The sequence below is a fragment of the Saimiri boliviensis genome, chromosome 3 (assembly GCF_048565385.1).
Source record: "Saimiri boliviensis isolate mSaiBol1 chromosome 3, mSaiBol1.pri, whole genome shotgun sequence".
Taxonomy (NCBI): domain Eukaryota; kingdom Metazoa; phylum Chordata; class Mammalia; order Primates; family Cebidae; genus Saimiri; species Saimiri boliviensis.
The window spans coordinates 159,913,628-159,925,733 of record NC_133451.1 but is presented as its reverse complement, the minus strand read 5'-3'; the positions used below and the strand labels follow the sequence as shown (position 1 = coordinate 159,925,733).

At 43.8% G+C, this 12,106-nt stretch overlaps 1 long non-coding RNA gene across 4 annotated transcripts in view; it reads left to right on the top strand.

The window, feature by feature from the left end:
* The window catches only part of LOC120367756 (uncharacterized), a 394,209-nt gene that overhangs the window by 246,947 nt on the left and 135,156 nt on the right, over positions 1–12,106 (top strand). The window lies entirely within an intron of this gene.

Here is a 12,106-nt window from a genome sequence, read left to right as displayed (position 1 = left end):
ACTTTATTTATGGACACTAAAATTTATATTTCATGGAATTTTTATGTGTTAAGAAACATTCTTCTTTTGATTTTTTTTAACCACGAAGTCGAATGTTCTGTGAGTTTTTTCATAAGTCATACAAAAACAGATGGCGGGCCAGACTTGACCTGTGGCCATAGTTGGCTGAATCTTGACTGAGCTCATGAATGTGCTCTGGGTGAGGCTCGGCTGCGCTGTGCTGCACTCATCTGCAGTCGGCTGTGAGTTGGCTAGGCAGCTCTGCTGATGGTGCCAGGGCTCATTCACATGTGTGGGGATTGTTTGCCATTGGCTGATCCACAGTAACCTTGGCTGGGATGGCTGTGGCACGTTGGTACTGCCGAGTGAGTAGCCAGCGGGTCAGCCTGAGCACGCCCTCTTAGCAGTGGTGGAGACACACGAGTCTAAGTGGAAATGTGCAAGCACTTTCAGAAACCTCTGCTTGAAGTATGTTCGCCAACGTCCCACAAGACAAAATGAGTCGCCAGGCTAAAGCCACAGTCAGGTGATTTGGGGCAGAATGCCTCTCCCAGAGTGAGAGGCACTGCTAAGGTACCTGGCAAAAGTGATGGTTGTGCTGGAACCATTAAGACACTCAACCCACCAAAGGACCTCAACTGGGGATAATTTTTGTTTCTTTCTTTGTTTGAGATAGGGTGTCATTCTGTCACCCAGGCTGGAGTGCAGTGGTATGAACATGACTCACTGCAGCCTCAACCTCCCAGGCTTGAGTGATCCTCCTGCCTCAGCCTCCCAGAGTGCTGGGATTACCAACATGAGCCACCATACCCAGCCAGTTATTTTATGTTTCACTTTTTATTTTCTTAGAGATGGGTCTTTACTCTGTCACCTGGACAGGAGTGCAGTGGCACCATTTTAGCTCACTGCAGCCTCAAAATTCAGGCCTCAAGCAATCCTCCTGCCTCAGCCTCCTTAGCAGCTGGGACTACAGGCATGCACTCCCACACCCAGCTCAGTTTTTAAATGTTTTGTAGAGTCAGGGGTCTCACTGTTTGCCCAGGCTGGTCTCAAACTTTTGGCCTCAAGTGATTCTCCTACCTCAGCCTCCCACAGTGCTAGGATTACAGATGTCAGCCACTTGCCCAGCTGAGAATTTAAAAGATATGCTACTTGTGATCCTTTCTTTTGGTGTGATGCTAGACAGCCGGGGTATGATTGTGAGACATGGAAGTGAGGGACGCAGACGTGATGAAACAAGTAAGTGTGATCATAGAAGGGAGAGTGTGTTTGCAAAGGCACAGAGGCAAGAAAGAGCTTCTCTTTGGTAAGACAGTGCTAGATGGAATTAGTATATAGTTGGAGAGGAGAGTAGGGAAGAGCGGGCTGACTTCAAAGTGGATCTGATAAAACTTGGTAATGTTTTGTGTGCAGTAGGCTAGGTTGTGTCCAGAGAAGCAGCCTTTTGAGAGTGAGCAAAAATGAGGATCCTGGTCTAACCTTTTTGGCAGTAGTGTGGCCCTGTGGCAAGGATGTGCAAAGCACTGGTCTGCCCGCCTCCTTTTCCTGTTCGGTGAAGGAAGGGGTAAGGAAGAGGACTCAGAGTGCACAGATGGATTCTCAATTCAGGGTGAAACAGGATTTTAGATCCAGTTTCCTGTCATAGTAGTTTTAGAGCAAAGAATCAGGGACTCTCTGCTATTTTCTGGTATAAAATGAGAGCAGCCATATACTTCCTATGCCCTCAAATCAAGATCAGACAATTCCAGGAAAGAGCTAAGCTTTAACCTTTGACCTCTAGGGGTAAAGTCTTTCTTTCCTTTCTCCCTCCCTTTCTTCCTCTCCACCCCCTCTCTTTTGTTTATGTTTTGAGCTGAGTAAGAGGGGAAATCGGGGCCTGATATATTACAGACTCCAACTAGAGTCCTTGGCATCATGGAAAATTCCCTGACTTGTTTTGCAAGGGTTGGCTGCACCCTCAGATTCCACTGTTACAAAGTGGAGTCATGTATATGACATAGGTTTTGCGTTAGGACTCAGGGGGATTTTGCTTATGAAACAAAATGTGCAATCTGCTTAGTTTCCCGGTGGCAAAGCAGAAAACTAGATCTATTTGTTATAGAACTTAACGCTTCAGTTTTTCCCTCATAATTACAGATGTGCCTTTGAAACTCACTGCAGCAAATTCAGTGAGACCTTACAATTTAAAATGAATATAAAATATATTTAGAACGAAGCATCATAGGTTTAAGAATAGAATATTTTAAAAGCACACAGACAAAAAGCAAGCTCAATGTGTGTGTTACCTAAATGTTAATGGGTTTCCCTTTTCCTTATCTCCTAAGTCCTGCTGTCCAAGATCCCTTGATTCTTTGCCTGGAATCAGTGATGTCATTCAGAGGGAATGTTTGGAGGCCCTTCCCTCCATTTCAGATGGCATTAGCGTCACTGGGAAAGCAGACTTGAAACCAGGTTTAAGAAGGATGATAATTTGCATTTTGCTTTTGTAGTTTGCTGTTTCCCCCTCTAGATTATCTAGTTTAAAAAGGAACTTTCATCAGCCTTGAAGTTCTGTGTTGATCAGACATTTTGTCCCTATTATTTCCTCTTTGTTCACATTACATCAATGAGAGAGTGGAGAAGAGATCTGAAAGAAGTCAGGTTATGAGCTAACAGGGTACTGGGGGGCGGTACATTAACTCTAGAGCTGATCAGTTCTGTGGAAGATGCTATTGATGCTGAGTGCATCTGCCTAGGTGGTCTCATCCAGAGCTTTCAAGGCTGACTCCTCTGTTGCTGTTTCTTCTTATGCCTTACATCTGTGTATTTTAACCACTGCTTGACCTCTTGAGACTGTGCATGTCTAAGAGTCAGCCTCAAACTCTTTGTGGCTAAAAGAGGTTCTGCACTCACCTCACCCCATACACCTGCTTCTCTCTCTGCCCTCCCCAGATTAGTAAATAGCACCATGTTCAGCTGCTTACTGGAAATCCTGGGAGTCACCTTCATCCCTTCCTTTATTTCATACCTCACCTGCAATCCATCAGCAGGTCCTGCAGCTACACATGGTATCCCAAGCTGATGACTTCTCACACCTCCTGGCTGCAGCCCAACTGAGCCATGTAGCATTCTTCTCATTGGCCTCTCTGCTTCCCCCGTAGCCAATCTTCGGACCGCAGCTAGAAACATTTTTTTCAATGAGTGAAGATCAACCTACTCCCCTGCTTCAGCTCCTTTTATGTTTTCTTTTTTTCACTTAAAATAGAATGTAAGCTTCTTACCCAGGGCTGCAAGGCCACACAACTTAAACTTCCTCCCATTCCCTGCTCAGCCTCTATCTCTACCTACACTCTCTGTCCCTTGACCTTCCAAATGTACCCCTGTATCGGGGCTTTTGCTCTTGCTGCTTGGAATGCTCTTTGAGAAGGTCCTTGCCTTTTTTCTCAGCGTTCAGGTGCCGAATCAAGTATCAGATCCTCAGAGAGTCCTTCTCAGACTATCCTAGCAGGAGTAATAATATTGTCCCTCCTCCATCACTCTCTGGTGTTTTTGCTTTGTTTTGTTTTGTTTTTGAGACAGATTCTTGCTCTGTCGCCCAGGCTGGAGTGCAGTGGGGCGATCTTGGCTCACTGCAGCCTCCACCTCCAGGGTTCAAGTGATTCTCCTACCTTTGCCTCCCAGGTAGCGGAGATTACAGGCACACACCACTGTGCCTGGCTGATTTTTGTATTTTTGGTAGAGACAGGTTTTCATCATGTTGACCAGGCTGTTCTCAAACTCCTGACCTCAGGCGATCTGCCCACCTCAGCCTCCCAAGGTCTTGGGACTGCAGGTATGACCCTCTGCGCCCGGCGTCTGTCTGTCTTAATGATCATTTTATTTTCTTCTTCACACTTAAAACTATCCAAAATATTTAAGTGTTTATTGTCTGTCTTCTCTACTAGAATGGAAACTTCTTGCAGACATGGATTTTTGTCTTGCTCATTGTGATGTGCCTCACAGCTAGACAGTGCTTAGTTCAACACAGGTACTCGATAAATGTTTGCTGAATTAATTTAAAAACACTAATAAGGTAGGATTTACCTTGATGACCTGGTTTTTTAAAAGCCTATGATGAGTGTTGAATTCTACCAGGTTCAGCTATGTTTCTTCCATTTCTAACTCACGAGAGCCAGGCCCATGTTGCCGAGCCCTGGTTCCTTCTGATCTGTGCTCTCACCGTCTCCTCTGGGTCGGCACTTCCTCCATCAAATACTTGTCCAGCTCCTATGATATGACAGTCATTGTTCTGAGCCTCGGGAGATAGAACTGAATAAAACACACATGAGCATCTGCTTTCACAGAGCTTATATTCTATGTATTGGCCCAAATGTACCCTTCCACACAAATGTGATAGAATCAGCTCTACATCAGGTGGCCTTGATGGGAATTGGTTCAGACAGTTTCCCCTATTTGTCAGAAAAGTAAGGGGTTCCTCAACTGGAGTGTTTGGTTGTCCCATGAAAGAAAAGTGAGGCGGAGTCTGGCCTAAGATAATGCCAGGACGGCCTTAAGAATGCAGTACAAATAGCAAAGAAATGGAATCAACTCAGGTGTCAATCAATTAGGACCGGGCGAGGTGGCTCATATCTTTAATTCCAGCACTTTGGGAGGCTGAGGTGGGTGGATCACAAGGTCGGAGTTCAAGACCAGCCTGACTAATATGGTGAAACTTCATCTGTACTAAAAATACAAAACTTAGCTGGGCATGGTGGTATGTGCCTGTAGTCTTAGCTAGTCAGGAGACTGAGACAGGAGAATCGCTTGAACCCAGGAGGCAGAGGTTGCAGTGAGACGAGATCATGCCACTGCACTCCAGCCTGGGAGACAGAGCAAGACTCCATCTCAAACACACACACACACACACACACACACACACACACACACGCACGCATGCAACAAAAAACAAACAGTGAATTGGGTAAAGCAAATGTGGTATATATATATGCCATAGAATACTGTACAGCCATATAAAAGAAGAAAGTCAAGTTATTTGCAGCAACATGGATGGAGCTGGAGGCCGTTATTCTAAGCCAATCAGTGCATGAATAGAAAACCAAATAATAGATGTTCTCACTTATAAGTGGGAGCTAAACATGAGTACACATAGATAAAGATGGGAACAGTAGACACTGGAGAATGCTAGATGAGGGCGTGAGGGAAGAGGACATGGGCTGAACAGTGTAGTGCTGGGTATTGTGCTCACTACCTGGGTGCTGGCTCATTTGTACCCAAACTCAGCATCATGCAATATACCCATGTAACATACCCCTTAATCTCTAATAAAAGTTGAAAATATATTTTAAAAAGAATGGGGCACAAGCGGGAGAACAATACAGTCGCTTGGCACCCACTCAGGGCCTTACAGCTGAGTCAGCCCTGTTTAAGATTACGGGCGGACCTAACGCAGTGACCCGGCGTAGGCATGCCATTGTCTATTTCCTGACTGGAGAACGGGGCCTTCACTGGCCCAGGCTGCCTAAAGCTGGCTGTCCTGGGTTTGTCTTGGCTGTCTGTGAGCAAAGCTGCATTTTAAGCTTGAAATAATGGTAACACTGTTAGAGAAAATTTTTAATTCAAAAACTCCTGTGCAGTCCAAGTAAATTAAATTATGAGGATAAAGTTTCCATCTCAGAGAACAACTAACTGCTAGGTTGGCTTCCAACTTAAAAAAAAAAAAAAAGTGCATTCGCCATATTTAGAATCATTTCATTGTCCTAAGGAGTCAACTTTTTCCTACAGAAGAAACCACATTCACTTGACAATATCCTTTGAGACCACCATTGTAGGGAACCTGAGTGATAGAGTGGCAGAGTCCTTGGAGGTCACTCCCTTTTCACCTGCACAGGCTGACTGTTCCCTGGGCCCCACCCCATGCCTACCCGCTCCTTGTAACTTCACTGCCTGGCAAGTTAAGTCTGATCTTGTGGGCTGAGGGAATTTCTGGAATTTAGGGTGAATAAGAAGCATATTCCCAGATTAGCTGCTCCTTGTAAGTGATCAAGCCTCCCAATATTTTAAGTATTTGCCGGGCGTGGTGGCTCAAGCCTATAATCCCAACACTTTGGGAAGCCAAAGCAGGAGGATCACTTGAGGTCAGGAGTTCAAGACCAGCCTGGCCAACATGGTAAAACCACGTCTCTACCAAAAATACAAAAAATTAGCCGGGTGTGGTGGCACGCGCCTGTAATTCCAGCTACTCAGGAGGTTGAGGCAGGAGAATCACTGGAACCCAGGAGGCAAAGGTTGCAGTGAGCCGAGTTCACCCCATTGCACTCCAGCCTGGGCGACAGAGTGAGACTTTGTTTCAAAAATAATAATAATAAATATTTTCATCTCCCTTGAGACAGAACAGATTAACAATGGAAAAGGGGGTTTTTCTCTCTACTTCCTGCAGCCACAGTCAGAGCTCTTCCTCTGTATTTGTCATGTTACAGTCTTGGCTGTCTTGCACATAGAAGCCTCAGTTGTCCTGAATACACTGTGCCCTTCTCAACCTTAGGTTTGAGGTACTGGTGTCTACCGTAGGCTCTTTCCGCTTTAATTTGGTAGGTTACCTCCATTATAAATATAACAAAAGGAAGACTAGCTATGGTGGCTTTAGTTTTAGAAGGAGGGCAGATTCATGGCTTACACCTGGAGAGGCTAGATTTCCTTAAGTTGGTTGTGCTTTTTAGTAATTGCTGAAATGTCTCACATAGAGGCTAAATTCAGTCACTATAAAAATTTGTGCCTAAAAATTTGGCTTTATGCCTTATTTTAAAATCATAGCAATGTATAATTTTGGTTACATCGCATCCATGTTAAAGTCTCCTTTTCTCTTTGTAGATGTCGTTTAAGGCCTCTTTCAGTTCTAAACATTTGGAGATTCCAAATAGTTTGCATTTGGGGTTTGTTTGGACTATCTTCAAGCTGTGGAAATCCTGAGGAACAAGAATGGCTTGTTTCTTTGTTTACCTTTAAGGTGGTTTGCCTTCTAGGTGCCTGTTCGCCTCCTGAGGAAGAGAATTGGGTTATTTCTATGATATTTAAGGCTGCTCACCTTAAGGGAACTCCCTTAAGTAGGTCATTATTCCACATCTGTCATCTGTACCAGCATAAAAGTAAATTCTCACACTCAACTTGAGAGCAGGGGTTTGCTCGATTGCTTCTTATCAAAGTTTCTAAGAACTGAGTTTTTTCAGTTATTTCTTGAGCTTACACATTCCAGTTTTATTTAATCAAAGGAACTGCGTGGGAAAACAGCAGTGTATAAAATATTCATTCACAACATGATAGTGCAATTGAGTAATAGCAGCAGCTGCCCTGAGCACATGGCTATGAGAACACAATTAAAATTTTAACACACTTTGTGAAACACTTTTCTATACAGCTCAGCTGTCAAAGTCAAGAGGGAATGTGTACGGTGCTTAAGTATAAACTCCTACTTGGAGTCCTGTTGTAGGTTTAATGATGAAAAATATCTTTTCTTTGACTAATTCAAATATATTGACCCTATGTATTTTGATAGCTGCTAAAATTCCTAGGATTATTCTCAAGATAAGACCTTCAGAATACAAATGCAACAATTCTGAAAATTTCATGTGCGTAAGAGTCAATGAGTAAATTTGTTAAAAATTTGGGGATGGGCAAGATGGGTCACGCCTGTAATCCCAGCACTTTGGGAGGCCAAGGTGGTCAGATCACAAGGTCAGGAGATTGAGACCATCCTGGCTAACGTGGTGAAACACCATCTCTACTAAAAATACAAAAAATTAGCCAGGCGGTGGCACGTGCCTGTAGTCCCAGCTACTCGGGACGTTGAGGCAGGGGAATCCCTTGAACCCAGGAGGCAGAGGTTGCAGTGAGCCAAGATCACAGCCGCTGCACTCTAGCCTGGCAACAGAGTGAGACTTTGTTTCAAAAAAAAAAAAAAAAAAAAAAAGGCCAGGCGCGGTGGCTCAAGCCTGTAATCCCAGCACTTTGGGAGGCCGAGGCGGGTGGATCACGAGGTCAGGAGGTCAAGACCATCCTGGTCAACATGGTGAAACCCCATCTCTACTAAAAATACAAAAAAAATTAGCTGGGCATGGTGGTGCGTGCCTGTAATCCCAGCTACTCAGGAGGCTGAGGCAGGAGAATTGCCTGAACCCAGGAGGCGGAGGTTGCAGTGAGCTGAGATCGCGCCATTGCACTCCAGCCTGGGTAACAAGAGCGAAACTCCGTCTCAAAAAAAAAAAAAAAAAAAAAAAAAAGCAAATTTGGATCAATTGTTGATAGATATTTAGGTAGGTAGTACCAAGTTTTTGGCTATTTTGTGTCTTTTGGGTGAACATATAAATGTGTTTCTGTTGGGCATCTAGGAGTAGAATTTCTGCATATAAGGTAGCCATATATTCAGCACTAGTAAATACTGCCATGTGCTAACCTACCCTGTGTTAGCCAGACAGACTCCATTTTGCTGAGTCAGATTCCATCTTAACCTCCGCCTCACCCCTCCCACCATTTCTCCTTAGACTGCATATCTGGGTTATGTTCCTGTGCTGGGTCGTGTTGTACTTAGAGCTATAGAAACATATAACTGTTGTAATCATACCCTGCTAGACAAGCCCACTCACTGTTGTGAATATCCCTTGATTGATTGTATGGAAAGTACCAAATGCCCCGCTTGGTAACCAACAATCATGGGAACTGCTTGTTTATACCCTCCTTAGTTAATCAACAATCACGGGAGCCTCCTGCCTCCTACTTACCAGCCTCCTCCCCTAACCTGCCTGTTCTGCTTCTGTAAAATTCTGTTTTGCCCCCTTACCCTGAGCAACACATAAAAGGAAATCAAACCCCTTCCTCAGGGCTGAGAGATTTTGAGTGTGAGCTGACTCTCGGTCGCCGGCAATAAAGGACTCAAAATCAGATTTCAGAGTGTGGTGCTTTCCTAACAACTAGCTTGGATATAAAAGCCAACAGGGTTTCAAGGTGATTTTACCAACTTATAGTCCCACTGCACTGTTGGTATTTAGCAGTTTCAGTGGATCCACATTCTACCAATACTTGGAGGTTTTTTTTTTTGGCCATTCTTTTTTTTTTTTTTTGAGACGGAGTTTCGCTCTTGTTACCCAGGCTGGAGTGCAATGGCGCGATCTCGGCTCACCGCAACCTCCGCCTCCTGGGTTCAGGCGATTCTCCTGTCTCAGCCTCCTGAATAGCTGGGATTACAGGCATGCACCACCATGCCCAGCTAACTTTTTGTATTTTTAGTAGAGACGGGGTTTCACCATGTTGACCAGGATGGTCTCAATCTCTCGACCTCGTGATCCACCCGCCTCGTCCTCCCAAAGTGCTGGGATTACAGGCTTGAGCCACTGTGCCCGGCCTATTATAATTTAGATCTAAATTGAATGGATCACTTTTGGTATAATCACACAATGGAATAGCATTCAGCCAAAGACAATGAACAGTCTATAACATACACCAATGTAGATGAATCTCACACTCTGTGAAAAAAGCCAGACACAAAAGAATATACACTGCATGAGTCCATTTATAGACAGTACCAAAAAACCCAGGCAAAAGTAATCTATGGCATTAGCAATTAAGATGTGGGTTTGCCTTGGGGAGAGTGAGTAGACTGCCTGGAGAGAGCAGAGTGGCTTCTGGGATATCAGTGATATTCTTGTTCTTGATCTGAGTGCTGGCTTTGCAGATGGGTTTAGTTGTGAAACTCCAGCAAGCTGTCCACTTTATGCTACGTGCACTTTTCAGTATGTATATTATTCTTTATTTAAAGAATTTTTTAAAGTACAGATTTCTAGGCCTTTACTGCGAGATGTTGTCTTTTGATGGGACCTGGGGCTTTGCATGTTTGACAAGCACTCAGGTGATTAGGATGCAGGTGGCCTCAAAGTGCACTTTGAGAAACATTGGCAATTGCATTCAGTGCAGAGATTTTTAAAGCATTCATCAGCTCTTCAAAATAATTTAGTCAGCTGCTTTGTATACTGCAGCTATTTTCGGTCATTTCAGAGCTGGTTTCACTCATCCCACCCCCATCTCACTTTCACCTTCTGAGAGTGAATCAATCCCGGAAAATGAAAACCCCAAGTGAGCCCCATGTTGGAAAGAGCTGCAGCTTATACTCAATGAGGAAAGGACAATCAAGTGAGAAACAAATCCATTAGGTGGGGGAAAAAAAAAACCATCAAGTGCGGGGAATCATAGAACCCTCTCTGGGAGGAGAACTGATCTTTTCAGATGAAAGCTCATTTCATTTACTTAGCCATGAGTGACAGAGTGTGTCTGGGTCTGAGGCATTTGGAAGAGGTTCTGTAAAAACTAGGTTAAGGACTGAATCAAAATCTCTTCCAATTACACAAAGGAGGAAGCTAAGAATGCAAATAACTGTAAAGCTATTGCTTGTTGTGACTAAAAGTCCTCCACATAGTAAGGCCTAAATCAGCTTTCATTTCATTGCTATGGGGAAGAACAGAGCTACCCGACACGATTATACAGGCAAGTTCTTACGAGAACAAGCACAGAGGAAAAAAAAATCACTCAATGCTTGTTTAGAGCTTGCTCTACCCACTGAAGTGCTGAGAAAGAAAGTGTTCTCAAAAGTCAAGAGGGAAGGAGTTCTTACTCAATAGAAAACTGTTGGCTTTTAAAGGGTCAGTTACTCTTTTTGAAGACACAGGGGTATGTACCTGATTTATCTATAGGAAGAGTGGTATTAAGCTGATTTCGCTGGTATGTCTGCACCAATTATTAAAGACTCTGATATAATGTCGTACTTGTTGGAAAATAGCCACAGCCCAGGGCTCCCTGAGAACCTCCCGTTCACTGTTCGCATTGCTTGACCCCTCCTCTGGGATTCCTCAGACCTCCCTGCAGTACAGCAACTAAAGGGTTAATGTCCGGCAATTGAGAGAACCTGTCCAGCCGAGTTACCTTAGAGGTTGTTGCTCTGTGGTGATACTTGTGAAGGGGAGAAGTGGCCTTTTTGGGTCATCTCTGGAATCCTATCCACGTTCTTCTCTTACTTGACAGCTTTTTGCTACCCTCCCCCCATACTACCCCAATTCTACTTCTTTTGTAATTTCTCATTCTTTGGTAATTTCTCATTTCAGCCATATTTTTAGGCAATGAAAGGTCAGTAATGAAATGTAGATGTTTTGTCATTAGATAAACCTCCTAAACATCCCAGGGCTTCCAGAGGCTCTCTGATTCATCGGCTCCTTCACTTTCTCATTCAGCAAACATCCCTGGAATGCCTGCTACAAGCCGTCACTGTGCTTACCAGTGAGACTCCATCCCCCTCAGCTGAAATGAAAGCTCACAGTCCGGTGGGAATGACCCACCTATAAATAGACAATTGTGCAAGATGGGAACATAAAGGTTGGCAAAGGTATATCATGGTGAGTCAGGGAAGATTTCCTGGAAGTAGTGGTTTGAGCTTAGCCTTTTTTCTTTCTTTTTTCCTTTTATAGATTTAGAGAGTACAAGTACAGTTTTATTACAGGGATCTATTGTGCAGAGGTGAAGTCTGGGCTTCTAGTGTATCCATTGTCCAAACAGTGAACATTGTACCCCACAGGTAAATACTCAGCTCTCACCGCTTCTTCTTTTCCCCTTTTTTAGAGTGCCCAGTGTCTGTTATTTCCCTCTCTGTGTTCATGCATACCTACTGTTTAACTCTCACTTATAAGGGAGAACGTGTGATATTTGATTTTCTGAGTTATTTTACTTAGGATAATGACCTCTAGCTCTATTCATATTACTGCAAAAGACACAATCTCATTCTTTTTTATGGCTGCATAGTATTCCATGGTGTGTCCATACACACACACACACACACTCACACACACACAAATATATATTTTATACACACACACACACACACACACACGATTTTCTTTATCCAGTCGTCTGTTGATGGACACTTAGGTTGGTTCCATGACTTTGCTATTATGAATAATGCTGTGATAAACATGTGAGTACAGGTGTCTTTTTAATACAATGATTTATTTTCCTTTGGGTAGATGCCTGGTGGTGGAATTGAGCTTAATCCTAATGGAAGAATAGAAGTTAGTCAGGTGTGGATGGCAAGCAGAAG